The following is a 15,154-nucleotide window of genomic DNA, read 5'->3' as shown; positions in this document are numbered from 1 at the left end:
AAACATCGAAATGGGATGTATATATCTGTTATTATACATACATACTTTTCTTTGATTATAACCAGATATTTTTCCATGCTTTCTCTCTCAGAGATTGTAAACTACTTGGAGATATGACTTATTTATAAAAACAGAAAAAACACACAGTAAGTTCTTATTTATAAAAACAGAAAAAACACACAGTAAGGATTCTGTATGTGTTTGTTAAGAAAAGATATGAATAGCTTAAAAGTGGACAGTATGTGTCCATTTGAGGTGATCTATTGTTTTTCATGCAATCCCAGATTCCCATTTCCAAATGAAAGTTCTATGGTCACCATCTGAAAACCTATGCAAATGGAAATTAGGCAGCTCCCAAATATATCTGGAGATTACAAGGCATTTGTGATGCTTTTCCTGTTTTATCTTCCAGCTTAATTTTCATATGGAAAAACAATATCCTATGAATGGCTCTAAAAAAGTTTCAAATGCCAGCTGGGGGAATTTTGACATTTATAGCATAAGACATTATGCTTTTCACAAAATTTCCAGGGATTTTTGAATCTGGTGATAGTGTCACATAATGCGCATTCTTTATGCCAAAAGATGTGAATTAGTGAGATTAAAAAAACCCATTTATCTCTTGTAAATGACCAGAGAGGTTTTGCCAAATTTCTTTAAAGTTTGTCTCTTGTCTCTTGGCATTTTCTTGGAAAGAATACATCCTGTAATGTAATGAAAATTCTATGTGATTAAAGAGACCTTTGTGAACTGATACAGGGCTTACACAGTCACATTTAGGGTCTTGGGGGATACTGAAAGTTGACATACTTTTTGAGACACATCCAAAATGTGCATTAAAAAGTAATTAATAAAAAATACAATCTTTAAATTAGGTATATGTTTATTATATGCATCTAATCCTCCCCACCCCGACCAGGGCTCCGGCAGCCGAAGACCTCCAGGACCAGCCACCACCATGCTGAGACCACTCTCTGCACACATGAAGGTACTGGCAGAGGGACAAAGCCACGCGGGTTCCGGGGCCGAGATCTCCAAGCCTACTCGAATTGGAGTCAAGCATCCTCCACCCAGAGCCTCCAAATTCCAGTAGGCGGGGGTCACACCCACCACCTGGCCCCCTGGCGCTGTGTAATCCCATCGCGGCTGCGCAACATCTTATCAGAACATCTTTTTATGATATCTCATTATCTCATTCCTACTCTGGACAAACTTGCAGGCTATCGAATATAGCCTGCCCACAGGGCAGAGTCTGGCAAACTCCCCGTGGTGCACCAAATATGCCAAATACCAGTAACAATGATGGGTCTCATTCTCCTAAAAAGCCTTGAATATAATCTCAGGGCTAGGATGAAAGAGACGTTACTGGGGCCTGCTCGAGGCAATCGACGATTAACAGGATGATGGATGAATGAAATGAATGAAAATGCAGACACATATACACACATACTCACTTGAGGCCTGTAAGTTATAAATTATAATATACTCTCACAATATATATTATATATCTGATTTTCTGCTTCTCCTCCATGAGAAACCTGGAATGTGTGGTGTGTGTGTGTGTGCGTGTGTGTGCGCATTATTTATGTACGTGTGTGCTCTTATAATATATGATATTTAAAATGTAGAAAATAAGAAAAAATTCTCAAGAAAAATCTATTCTGGTAAAAACGGACAAAAGTTGATCTTAAAGTTAAGTTTTCAGATGATTTTGGATGTGGAACATGAGGGTGCTTTTCTTCCTGAGAGGAGGAGGGGAGTGAGTTTCAGCATAAACGTTCTTCACTAGCTAGAGGTCTTATGTAATCACATCACTGCTTGAGGTCCATATCAAAAATTCTTTTTTAAAAAAGAAATTATTGATTGATATTCTGTGGCTTGCAATGCTGTAAATAATGGGCATATCAAGAATGTTCATGCTAAGTCTGTACTCAGATTTGCACACTTTTTTTTTACCAAGTGGAAATATTTATTTTTATTTTTATTTTATAGGCCAAATAATCCTTTATCTATTGTTACAATCTGAGCTGAACCCTAAGGAACATCAGCATAATTGAAATTCTTTAGGTTGTTTTGTTTTATAGTCTGTTGGCTACCATTACCCTCATATACTTAGAACACATCCTTTAATTCTCTTGGAGACTTGAATTTTTTTTTTTTTGCTGGCTTTTAAGATGATTTCTGATGGCTCTTTCCTGCTTTTACCTTTCCTCTTCACTCTTCTGCTTGCTTTGTTTTCAACTGTGCAATCCTAGATGCTTAACAGTTAATGTGGCTTGTTAAATATTCCCAGCACAGAGCCTGGAGAAAAGTGCTATATGTGTCATGAAAATAATGATAAGGAATCAAATTCTGCTCTGTGCATTTGCCACTTTATAGTAATATGTTACACAATAATGTACTAAATGATCAATTGGCAGCCTGGTGGGGTGAATGCACTTTATCTAAGTGCCTGGTGAAACCCTGGGAGTGTCTTAGGTATGGGGGAGAATAAAAACCAATAATACATGTCAGCTCTGATCCACTTGAGAATTCATGTGCTGAAAATTTCAGGGGAAGAAATCTAATTTTTCATCCACAATGTCAATTGATTTGCATTCTAAGAGGGATAGTTCTGGTCTGGCTGCTCAGGGAGGAAGTTCAGAGCTCAGGAAAGCTTTTTGCATCTTAAATTTTGTTCATTTCCTATTGACAGTGAAAACTCACTAAGTTCATGGCTTTAAACTTGACCTGGAAGGAGACCTAAATTAAGAAAAAACTTGCTCTCAGTATCTTCGGTAGCCAGCTCCACAAAAAATGTTTTATTTCTCAAACCCAGCTAAGAGATTTCCTTAAGTAACTAACATCCTGACTTTCCCATCTCTATGCAGAAAGAAGTAAAAGCCTGTCACAGAAGACCGACAGTTATTCGTGATGGCATTGATAATCTCAAACACCCCTCCCAAAATGTAAAGTGCAATTTCTTCTTACAAGTTCTTAATAATTTTGTTGAAAAATTTGTGTGCCTATTTTTAAACTATGTCACAATCTATAACACATTTCAGGAAATAAACACAAAACTATAGGAGAAAATAAGGTAGGGCATGGATTACAATATTAAAATGAATGATTTGAGAATGACTTGGCTTGAATTTGACCTTGATATGGAGGAATTCTGGGTACCAGGAATGTTGTAGAGTGGAGCAAGGAGTAAGCTGAGAAACAAATGGCTCTGATTTGAACTCTTTAGTTATCTGAAGGCCTCAAACTTCTTTCTGAGCCTCTCTGCTTCTCAGATTTCTCCTGGGAAAAATGTCTGAGATACGTATTAGGTGCTATGTAAGTCAGAGATTTAATTAGGTGAAAAGGTATTTTTGATAGGCTCTTAAGGCAACTGAAGGAGCTGAGCAAAGAGGTGGAACATCAGGGAAAAGGGTTTATGAGTGGATGAGAAGCCTGTGCAAGGGAAAGTAAATAAAACTGGGCTATGGTAGACAATAGAAAAATCTGTAGATTAAATATTCTTCTTATTTTATTGCCTGAAATTTCTATAACCTTCCTCTGGATGGACCAGGCCAAGACTTCAAATAGTTTCATCCCATTCTTGCAAGCACTGTAAAAATGCACAGGGTCACCCCAGACCCAAGTATGCTGGAAGCTTGCAGAAGATAAAATATTCTCGAAATAATCAGAACTTTGTGTTAACCTTTATTGTGTGGAGGGAGGGTCACCCCAGTGATGCTGGGGACAATGATGTCTCAATGATGCTCAAGAGAAAATGCAGAGTTAGGAATTAAATTCAAAATCCTGTGTATACCAGGTTTGTGCTCCATTGAGAGCTATTTCTCCATCACAAGAGCATCCAATTCTTTGGTATGAGGAAATTTATCATATAAATCAGCACACTCTTTTTATGCTTCAGGCCTTAGTTTTAAAGTCACCTCCTGGAAAAGCTGTCTTTAATCTTCCAAGTATGGGTGTGTGTGTGTGTGTGTGTTTGTGTGTGTGTGTGTGTGTACCTGTGTGTTCTTGTTACGCTGTATTGTAGTTGCTTTCCCTGTGACTGTCTTTCACTCTAGTAGGCATATATTTTGAAATGACTCAGACTCTATTTCATTCACTGCTAAATTTGAGCAGTTACCATAGGATCTGGTTACTTTAAAGGCATAAAGTAGGTGGTTAATACTTATTGATGGATGAGACTAAGAACTAAAGAAGGAAAAGAAAAAAGAAAAAAAGAAACGGAAAGGCTTGAAAAGGGAAGGGATTGCTAATAAAGAATTTAGATGTGAGGATAATTTGGTATTACCAGGAAAAATGCCTTCAAAACTGATTAGTAAGCAAGGAGTCAATTAAACTTTTGCGAACTACTGGCTTTGCTTTTCACTTTGAACAGGAAAACAATTTAGTCTTCAAATACATAATTGAAAGTTGTTCTACAACTGTCAGACAGTAACTTTTCTTTCTTTCTTTCCTTTTCTTTCTTTTTTTTGGGGGGGGAGGTGTTTGAGCTATACCTGGCTGTGCTCAGGACTAACTCCTGGCTCTGTGTCCAGGTGTCATTCTTGGTGTGTGCAGGGAATAGAACTGGGTCATTTATGTGCATGGCATGTGCTTAATGCTTCTACCATATTTCCATTCTTGCTTCTAAATTTTAAAAATATTTCACTGGGGCCTGAGAAACAGTATTCTCTCTCTCTCTCTCTCTCTCTCTCTCTCTCTCTCTCTCTCTCTCTCTCTGTGTGTGTGTGTGTGTGTGTGTGTGCATGTTTGCCTTGCAAGCTGCTAACCTGATTCAACCCCTAGCATCCCATAGGGTCCCCAAAGCCTTCCAGGAGTGATCCCTGAGCAAAAAAGTCAGAAATAAACCCTTAGTACCCTGGGTGTGGTTCAAACATGAAACAAAAAAAGTCACAAAACATAGAGTTTAATCAATAATATTGGCAGCCTGGAAAACACCACAGGCATTAAGGCTTTGCACACTGCATCCTGCTACCTTATATGGCTCCCCCATATAATGTCAGGAGTAAGTCCTGAGATTGCTAGCTGTGGCTTCAAAACCAATAATAATGATGTCTTCTGTAAGATTTAGATATAATGAGATCTGGATTTAAATGTGAATTCCTTAGAGAGCCTCCTTGAAGGCAACACACACACACACACACACACACACACACACACACACACACAATGCTTCAGGGAAAGCAAATTCAAGATTTATGATTATAGACTTTCTCTGGAAGGGAAAATTCCTAATCCTGGGGCATACACAGGAGCTAAGCAACCTGTCTGTTACAGACCTTCTCTGGTGGCAGTGATGAGCAGCACAGTCATTTTAGGTCACATGCTCTTGATGTCTACCAGGCATGTGTAGGCTCTAGTGCCATAGCTAATCCAAACAGGCACCCAGAACTTAGTAGCCTTTGCTCGGGTTGGGGGGAGGCCTGTTACAGCACATGCAGAGTAATGAATAGAGGGCTGCCAGGTCTGACAGATGCTTTCTAAAAGACCTGATCAGGCTCCCTTCTGCCTCCCTTTTTGCTCAGGCACAGCCTTCTCCCTCTTCTTCTATAGTCATACTCCGTTTCCTTCTTTCCCCTCTGCCCTCCACACACAGACACACAGACACACACACACAGTACAAAAATACACACACACACACAAACAGAATTTTGTTGGGATAAAGGGAGACATAGTTTTATTGGGAGAGGGGTAGAATTCTGGCCTCTCATAAGTTGCTACTTTTCAAGAGCCAGAGCACCTGATGTGTGTAACCAGAGGAAGAAACTATGGCCTCCAGCTAATTTTTAGGTGTTTAGGTGTCTTTTGAAGGCTGTCCTGTAATTCATTAACAGAGCTGAAATAAGAACCCTGGGTCTTCCACCCCCACGCACTTCAGCTCCTTGTTTCTGATTCTGTTCCCTTCTCTCATCAAAGCTGCAGATACTTGGTGGTCAAAGTGCACTTCTTGCTCACCTGTAATGAGCCAACTCCTTTTCAACATTGAGCCTCGATCTCTTGTGGGGCATGAAGAGTAAGAGTTTAGCATGATGAGTGTGGGATGCCGAGACACTTTCATTTTCCATCTGAGTTTTGTAAAAGTTAGGCAGATGTTTGCCACCTATGTCTTCAAAGAGAGTCAGTTCCAGGCCTGAGACACCAGGGGCTGCTTTCAGGACACTGTAGCAAGGAACATTTCCACCATTGTTCTCCTGCCTCTTCTTAACCCTGAGGGTCTGCATAATGAGACCTTGAATTGCTTAGATTGAATTGAATTGTAATGAACTTTATTGTTCAGCCACTATTTGGATTTTAATGCTAACTTGCCCTGGATGGCCTTGCCTGACAGTCTGGGGGCCTAAGGGAAGTTAGTCCCTCTATATTATGCAGATTTGAGGGTCCCGCAGTCAGTGGGCCCAGCTTCAAATAATGAACAGGCAGAATTGAGTCTCTGTGGGGGAAGGAGGCTTTTTTTTTTTTTGAGGTTTTGTTGGCACTATCTTGCCACAGAACATTCATTGGGTTTCATTTAGCTATTTCTTTCCTGCATGTGGATATTGTCCTGGTCTCACAAATTATTTATTGATCTAGAAATTCCCACACTTAAAGAACATTTGACTCTTGTTTGCTTGCCGTTTTTCTTTCTCTGTTATATTGTAGAGTTTTTATGTTAATTTATGTTGGATGAAATCAAAGAAAAATTCCTAGAATTTACCTGTAACTGGTCATTGATTTGGAATATTTTCATGGGGCTTTTATAAAATTTATGGTACATGGAACATTGAAAAAACCACAATAGTTGATTCTGAGTGTTATCTTGTGACTGAAATCTCTGAAGCTTGTTCGCTGGTAATGTCATCACTGCTGAAATGCTCTATTTTTCCGGTCAATTTAATAATTCTCCCCAAATTAGACTCTATTCTACAAAGAATGAAATGTGCCATGGGGAAATCACTTGAATTTCAAAAGAAAAAAATAAAGTCATGTTTGCATTAAGGTCAGGAATTATGCATTTAAATAGATAAATAAGGTGTGGATATACAAAGCGAGGATAAAAGGCTTTTGAAATTTCATTAGGCTTGTACATGTACACATAGTTACTTCTCTATAAATATAGTAGTATTTTAGAAACTTAATGTGTAAGAAATAAGTTGTGACTATTCTGAATCAGAATTTCGAGAGCTTGTATTACAAACTGAATATATGGTCATAGAGGTTATAGTGGATACCAGTAGTTTCTTTTCAATCATGGTCTGACTTCTGTTTTTGAGAAATCCCTCTCAACAACTTCTCTTCTTCTCATTAGAATGAAATAGATTTTTTGTGACCTTGTTTATCCTGTCATAGCTCAGAGATTTATGAACACTCAAGATGAGTCCATTGGGGACTCTTTATTAGGAAATTTGAAATTGGATGGAAAACGCAGTCAAGCTTTTGGTGGCTGTAACCAAAACACATAAACATGGTACCTTCTGCTCACTCTACTTTCTCTCATAGAGTTATTGGATGGAGATAAGGGAGTCTAGAGTTGGAGATAAACACAGGATATCTGTAAAGGTGAATGGAGGTATAAGTGGAGGCCTTTCAGATAAAGGATCTATTCTGAAGCTTAGCTCACTTCTTATCTTTGTACCTGTGGAAGCGGGTACTTACAAAAATAGGAACTTGCAGGAGGCTAGAATTCTAGACACCTCCTTTCCTGATTTCCCCCCCTCCTCTCCCATGCATACAGTTTTGTTGGGGTGGGAAGACGAAGTTTGACTGTGGAAGAATAGGGAAGGGGTTTGTGCCTGAGCACAAGGGAGGCAGAAGCAATGAGAAGTGAAAATTCTTCTCTTTTATCTTCCCCTTATTTAAGCATGAGTAGGGCTGGAGCGATAGCACAGCGGGTAGGGCATTCGCCTTACATGCGGCCAACATGGCCGACCCGAGTTCGATTCCTCCGCCCCTCTCGGAGAGCCCGGCAAGCTACCGAGAGTATTTGATATGCCAAACACAGTAACAACAAAGTCTCCAATGGAGATGTTACTGGGCCCGCTCGAGCAAATCGACGATCAACGGGAGGGCCTTTACTTACTTTACTTACTTACTTAGGTTTTTGTTATTACTGACCAAAATGTTCCAAGGATACTTGTTGACTGTGAATCAATATCATAAGATTGTCTGATAAAGTCTCCCAAATCCAAAATCAGTTGTAAGTGTTTGCTCTAATTAGCTAAGAAAAGCTTTGTGGGGTGTTGAGTTGTTAAACTCAATAAAAAATTTTCTGAGGCTAGAGAGATGGTACAGCTAGTAGGACACTTTTCTTGTGTGTAGCAGACCCAGGTCCCCCTATACATCTCCAGGAGTGATTCTTGAGTGCAGAGTCAGGAGTAACACTTGAGCACCAGGGGTGGCCCATGCCCTGCCCTCTCTACATCCCCCACCCCTCAAACAACAACAACAACAATAAAACTTCTTCATGTACCAACCATTTTACTTATATATCTTGGCCTGTGCACTAAACAACTTCCTGTTATATGAAAATCATTGGAGAGAATCCTGAAAAAGATATTTAATACATATATACTTCCTGTTTCTGAGAATATTATAGTCTAGTTGACAAGAGGGGGGAAATCTTTAGTATACTAGGACTTAACGACTCTTTAAATTCAAATTACAAGAGCAAACTAATTGTGTGAATGCCAAGGGGTGACAGAATAATGAGCAAGTAGGTTCAAAGAAACGTTCGCAGGTCTGTTTCAACTACAAAATGCCAAGAGGTTGGTTACATATGATTGATAATTGAATAAAATAACAATTAACAGTAACCTTTAGCTTAAGGGATCTTGAAGAAATCAAACCAAAGGGGGAAAGAAGTCTTGAATCAAAGGTGAATGGTAAAAATACATACTATTCTATGCTATTGCTGATGCTTTTGGTTTGTTTTTTTTTGGTCACACCCCTCTGACTCAGGGTTTCACGGACCATGTGGGGTGCTGGGAATTGAACCCAGGTCAGCTACATGCCAGTCAAGTACCTTACCCACTATACTATCTCTCCAGTCCTTTGCTGTTGATTTTCAAATGTTACTACAGCAAAAATTTCCTGACTGGGCTTTGGCATCAGTACTGAATGAAAAATAGGTAAGAGAGGAAAGACACTACATTTTCTATTAGGAGGCTTTGGTCAGAAGGTAATGGGGTCTGCCTCTATTTATGTATTGATGTATTGTCTTCATGACTGTTTTCTAGGCTTATCAAGCAAGGATACATTCACTAGACTTCTAGATTATTCCAGTTTGAGTTTCAAGTCACTGTATGTACATCTCTTAATTATCTTGTTTCCTATCATTCATTTGGAGTATTCTCTCTAAAGGCTCTGGTTTGAAATAAATTAGTATTTATGTATTTTAGGTATTATGGACCAAGATGCTGTATTAAATGTTGGCAGCATAAACAACCACATTTCCGGAATTATATAATGAGATGCTTAATTACATTCTCTTACGACCCTGTAAATTTTGTGACATCCCTTTAAAAGGATTGTAACCCATCAAAAATAATCAGCTCACTGGCTATGCAGTACAGAGGCAGAATAACTGTGTACACATAGTTACCAATGTGGGCTCTGAAGTCAGAGATTAAGCTCTATATATTGAGTTTCTAAATCTGGATACGGACCCTTGAGGGCAATGTTATTCTTAGTCTTCTTACCTGTATAGGTAATAGGATATAATAATAATATTGCCTTCCTTGTACAAGGAAGTATTGTAAGGAGTAATATGATAAGGTAAAGCAACCATCACATTGCCTAGTACATAAGTTTTTACTGAATGTTTACTATTCACTATCACTGTATCACTGTATCACTGTCATCCCATTGTTCATTGATTTACTCAAGTGGATGCCATTAGTGTCTCTATTTGTCCCAGCCCTGAAATTTTAGCAGCCTCTTCTTACTTGTCTTTAACAACGATTGGAGGCTCTTCCAGGGTCAGGGAAATGAGACCTGTTATAGTTACTGGTTTTGGCATATCGAATACGCGATGGGGAGCTTGCCAGGCTCTGCCTGTGAGGGCAAGGTACTCTCAGTAGCTTGCCGGGCTCTCCAAGAGGCATATGTATATATATATATATTTTTTCTCTATATGATATATATATATATAGATATAGATATATTTCTCTCTGATATGTTGCCTACTGTCTGAACTTCATCAAACTTGGTGTGGTAATTATGGAAAATGGGTAGGAAGTGTCTTATGATGTGTCCTGTGGCCAAAAAAGCAGCTGGGGTCCAGAAAGAAGCCTGGAGCGTGGTGGCGGTTGGGTAGTGGAGGTCAGCTGCTGGGGCTGGGTCCCTTGGGGTGGGGAGGGCTCTTGCCTGTGAGTGAAAACAGCCTGACACAGAGTCCGGACTATTCACTATAGGTATTAATATCTGCATGTTGAATGAACAAATGATGGATAGTTTTATAACAACTATGAAAGAGGTCTTAAAAAGAAATGCTTTAACCTAGAAAAAGATATTAAAACATTAGAAATTAAAATTCATATAATTAAAAGCTCAAAGTCTGGTTTCATCCATCTATCCTCTATCCCAGAGCATTGCATTATATGCTTTTTTTTCGCTGGTATTCTTAAAAAGGAGAGAAACAAAGCTCCACATCTTTAATTCATTTAGATTTGTGTGTCTCTGAGAACTAACATGCCTACAGGGATGTGGGTTACACTGTTCAGATGGATCTAACTGCTGCAGGAACCATTCCTGAAGCCTAGAGATACCCTCATGCCCCAGCGATGTAGTGATGTGCCAATCTGCAGGGACCTGAGGCTACTGGCAGAGCTGAGCTCTCAGGCAAATAATGATCAGTCTTTTGCATTTAAACTCTCATTCCTTTGGAAGGAAAGAGAGGGTTAATTTCCTTTGTGCAAAAGCTCCAATGTACTTTATATGTATTATATGAGGCAGAGTCTGTGGGTCTTATCACTAAATTTCCTTACTACTTGCAACCTAAATTGAGGACCTTCTTTAATAGTGGAATTATCCATTTTTCACAGTCTCATTTGCAGCAAATAGGAGAACCAAAATAAAATTCCATTTCTGAGACTAAGAAAAGATAATATAACTAAGTAGAAGAAAATCAGGACAGCCATTCAACTGTAGCTAGTCAAACTCACAAAATAATGGGAGAAAAATGAAACCAGAAAGAGGTTTGGTTAACTATTAGTTTAATAAGACTGCTGAAACAAAGTAACTGAAACAGGGTGGCTTGAAGCAATAGAAACTTGGTTCTGTTAGGAGAAGAGAGGAGATAGGAGAGGGGTCTTGGAATGATTTTAAGACATACCAATTCTAAAAAAAATCAAACTAGACTGAACTTGAAAATCATTCTTATCATCAGCACATAGGAAAGCAGATGGAAAGAGTGGTAATTTAGAATGTCTACTTAGGCTAGGCTAGATCTTTTAACCCAAATAGTTTTCAATCTTTTATAAATTATAAATAAAAAACATAAAAATTTGCAAGATGTTATGAACAGTGTTGATATACATTGAGCACTGAATTTACTTTTTTGTTTTGTTTTGTTTTAAAGTTCGGCCCACACCCAGTAATGCTCAGGTGCTACTCTTGGTTCACTGCTCAGAAGTTACTCATTGGTACTCTGGGGCCATTTAATGCCAAAGATCATACCAGGGCTCTTGTGTACAAAGCATGTACTCTATCTAGTCCATGAGCTCTATCCAGAGCCCCTAAATAATGAGTTTGATTGCATTAAAAACATATTCATATGCAATGATTAAATATATATTTATTATATATTTATTTCATAGTAATTAAATTAAATAACATTTATTTATTTTAATTAAATGATAAATAAATTATTGTTTATATTTATTATATTTTCATATATTTATTATTTATATTTAAATAGTGATATACATTTAAAAAATGTGAAAAAGAGAAGTTTCTTAAAAAATGTTAAAATCAGAATGAAATTATCAGTCGTAACATTATAATATTTGTTTCAGTGTTTTGCTTGATTTAGACTATGGATTTTTTTAAGGGTAGTTTTTTTTTTTTCAGAAAATTATCTCTAGGAAGAAAAAGAACTTTAATATTCAAACTAATGTATTTATGCATATAAATGTAATCCTTCCGATTAGATTGATTAGCATTAACAGTGTCAATAAGAGGCAGGAAATGAGAAATAAAGACAGAAAAATGAAAGACAAATATAGGGAGTGGAATCAGGGAATTTCTCTCCTTTAAAACTTCCAGATAAATGCTCTACAATTTCCTGGCCTCAGGGAATGTGCTTTTATCTCTGTAGCTCTATGTTTTTTGTAATTTGACTTATCATTTGTTCCGTAGATTAAAAAAGCATTGTTTCCTTTGGTCTTGCAGCACAGAGGCTGCTGACTCCCCCGCCCTAGAAATTCTGCCCATGAATCACTGGTACAGTTTCTCTCTGAAATGAAGTATGATTTTGTGTCTCAAGCTGCCTGACCTTTCATCAGAGGACAGGAACATTTTAGTAGATGTTCTTCACCATAAAGAGCCACACTGAGATCAAACTGGGACTTCTCAAACCAAAGCTAAAGAAAAATCTTTTTTTTTTCCTCCCTAGCTAATTTCACTGGTGCTTCTTCTTTTTTTTTTTTTTTTAATTTTTATTAGTGCAACACCATGAGGTACAGTTGTAGACTTACAAATTTTTGTGCTTGGGTTTCAGTTATACAATGATCAAGTACCCATCCCACCACCAGTGCCCATTCTACACCTTCACCAATCCCTATATCCCTCCCACCACCCCTCCCCCATCCCACACTGCCTCTGTGGCAGGGCACTCCCTTTTATTCTCTCTCTCCTTCTGGGTGCTGTGGTTTGCAGAAGAGGCATTGGGTGGCAATCATGTTTGGTCTATAGTCTACTTTCACCATGCATCTCCCATCCTGGTCGGAACTTCCCAGCACCCTTTATTTGGTGCTCTCTTCTCTATCTGAGCTGCCTTTATCCCTAGAGTGTGCGGCTGGCCTCTAAACCATGGAGTGAAAAACCTGGTATTTATCACAGCTGTTCTTGGGTGTTAGTCTCTTATTTTGTTACTTTATGTTACCCAGATGAATGCAATCTTTCTATATCTATCCCTCTCTTTCTGGCTCATTTTGCTTAGCATGATATTTTCCATGTAGTACCACTTGTATGTAAATTCCATGACTTTGTCTTTTCTAACAGCTACATAGTACTCCATTGTGTAAATGTACCAAAGTTTCTTTAACCAGTCATCTGTTCTCGGGCACTCAGGTTTTTTCCAGATTCTGGCTATTGTAAAGAGTGCTGTAATGAACAAACAAGTGCAGATGTCACTTTGACTATACTTTTTTGCCTCTCTGGGATATATTTCCAGGAGTGGTTGTTAGAATGCTGATCGTGATCTCCCTTCAATGACAAAGAGACTCCAGAGACTGCAAACAGCAAGCAAGGTTTATTGTAAGACTGGCTAGCCAGGGTCAAGCCGCCCACACAGACACACAGGTGAGGCAAGACCCTGAGCTTCTTCAAAGGGGATCTTATATAGGCCTTCACTGGCCGTTACAACAAAGCCCGCACATTTCATAGCCAATAGATTTGTAACAACATATACTTTCTTAACCAATCCATTTAAAAGTACATCACTCCTTAGCCTATAGATTCAAAGATCAGCATCTCCGTACATAGGCATTGTGATTAGTGAGTATCTGGTAACTCAGACATTTGGTTATTACCTGGATCCCTTTGATTCTCAGCTCATGGCTCCTGCATTCTGGTGGAGGTGGATAAGGGAAAAGTTCCTAGCAGAGGTAACAGATAAGGAAGGGCCAACAAATGGTTTCAGAATTTACATCCCAATAAGGAAGGGTCAACAAACTGAGACAGAATTTACATCCCAATTAGGAGTAGTCAACAAATGGAGACAGAATTTACATCTCAAGGCTTTACCAGGGAGGAGGCAGGTAAGGAAGAGTTACTAATTAAGCAGAGTTCAGCTCTGGAATTTCTCTCAGGGTCCCAAGGGACCTTACAGTGGTATTGCTGGGTCAAATGGGAGCTCAATTTCTGATTTTTTGAGAATCGTCCATACTGTTTTCCAAAAGGGCTTAACCAGTCAGCCTTCTCACCAGCAGTGAAGTAGGGTCCCTTTCTCACCACATTCGCGCCAGCACCGGTTGCTTTTGTTCTTGTGGATGTGGGCCAGTCTCTGTGGCGTGAGATGATATCTCATTGTGGTTTTGATCTGCATCTCCCTGATGATTAATGATGTGGAGTATTTTCTCATGTGCCTTTTAGCCATTCAGCTTTCTTCTTTGAGAAAGTTTCTATTCATATCATTGCCCCATTTTTTGATGGGGTTGGATGTTTTCTTCTTGTGGATTTCAACCAGTATTTTGTATATCCTTGATATCAACCCCTTGTCAGATGTGTATTAGGCTGAATATCCTTTCCCATTCTGTAGACTGTTTTTGTATTTTGGTCACTGTTTCTTTGGAGGTGCAGAAGCTTCTTAGTTTAAGATATTCCCATTTGTCTATCTCTGTTTTCAATTGCTTGGCCAGTGGCATGACATCTTTGAAGATATCATTAGCTTCAAAGTCATGGAGGGTTTTGCCAACTTTTTCTTCAATGTACCTTATGGATTCCAGTCTGATGGTAAGGTCTTTAATCCACTTTGATACTACTTTTGTACATGGAGTTAGGCAGAGATCTGAGCCCACTTTTTTACATGTAGCCGTCCAGTTTTGCCAGCATAATTTGTTAAAGAGGTTTCCTTGCTCCACTTCACTTTTCTTTCCCCCTTATCAAAAATCAGGTGGTCGTATTCTTGGGGGAAGATGTCAGTATATTCATTCCTGCTCCATTGGTCTACAACTCTGCCTTTGTTCCAGTACCATGCTGTTTTAATTAGTATTGCTTTGTAGAGAGTTTGAAGTTAGGAAGGTTGATTCCTCCCATTTTCTTTTTCCCAAGAATCGCTTTAGCTATTCGTGAGGGCTTATTGTTCCATATAAATTTCAGGAGTGTTTGCTCCATTTCTTTGAAGAATGTCATGGGTATCCTAATAGGGATCACGTTGAATTTGTATAGTACTTTGGGAAGTATTGCCATTTTGACAATGTTAATTCTCCCGATCCATGAACAGGGGATATTTTTTCAT

The 15,154-nt window shown here is 38.7% G+C and overlaps 1 non-coding gene across 1 annotated transcript; it reads right to left on the bottom strand.

Annotated features, from left to right (window-relative positions):
- Positions 1-3,512: 3,512 nt before the first annotated feature.
- On the bottom strand, positions 3,513-3,644 carry LOC130027013 (small nucleolar RNA SNORA9). Its single transcript, XR_008792960.1, has one exon. It is a non-coding gene; the product is annotated as a small nucleolar RNA SNORA9 (small nucleolar RNA).
- Between the last annotated feature and the right edge of the window lie 11,510 nt (positions 3,645-15,154).

This window comes from Sorex fumeus, unplaced genomic scaffold (genome assembly GCF_029834395.1).
Source record: "Sorex fumeus unplaced genomic scaffold, SorFum_2.1 ptg000035l, whole genome shotgun sequence".
NCBI classification, from domain to species: domain Eukaryota; kingdom Metazoa; phylum Chordata; class Mammalia; order Eulipotyphla; family Soricidae; genus Sorex; species Sorex fumeus.
The sequence above is the reverse complement of the archived record's forward strand: the minus strand, read 5'-3'. Positions and strand labels throughout refer to the sequence as shown.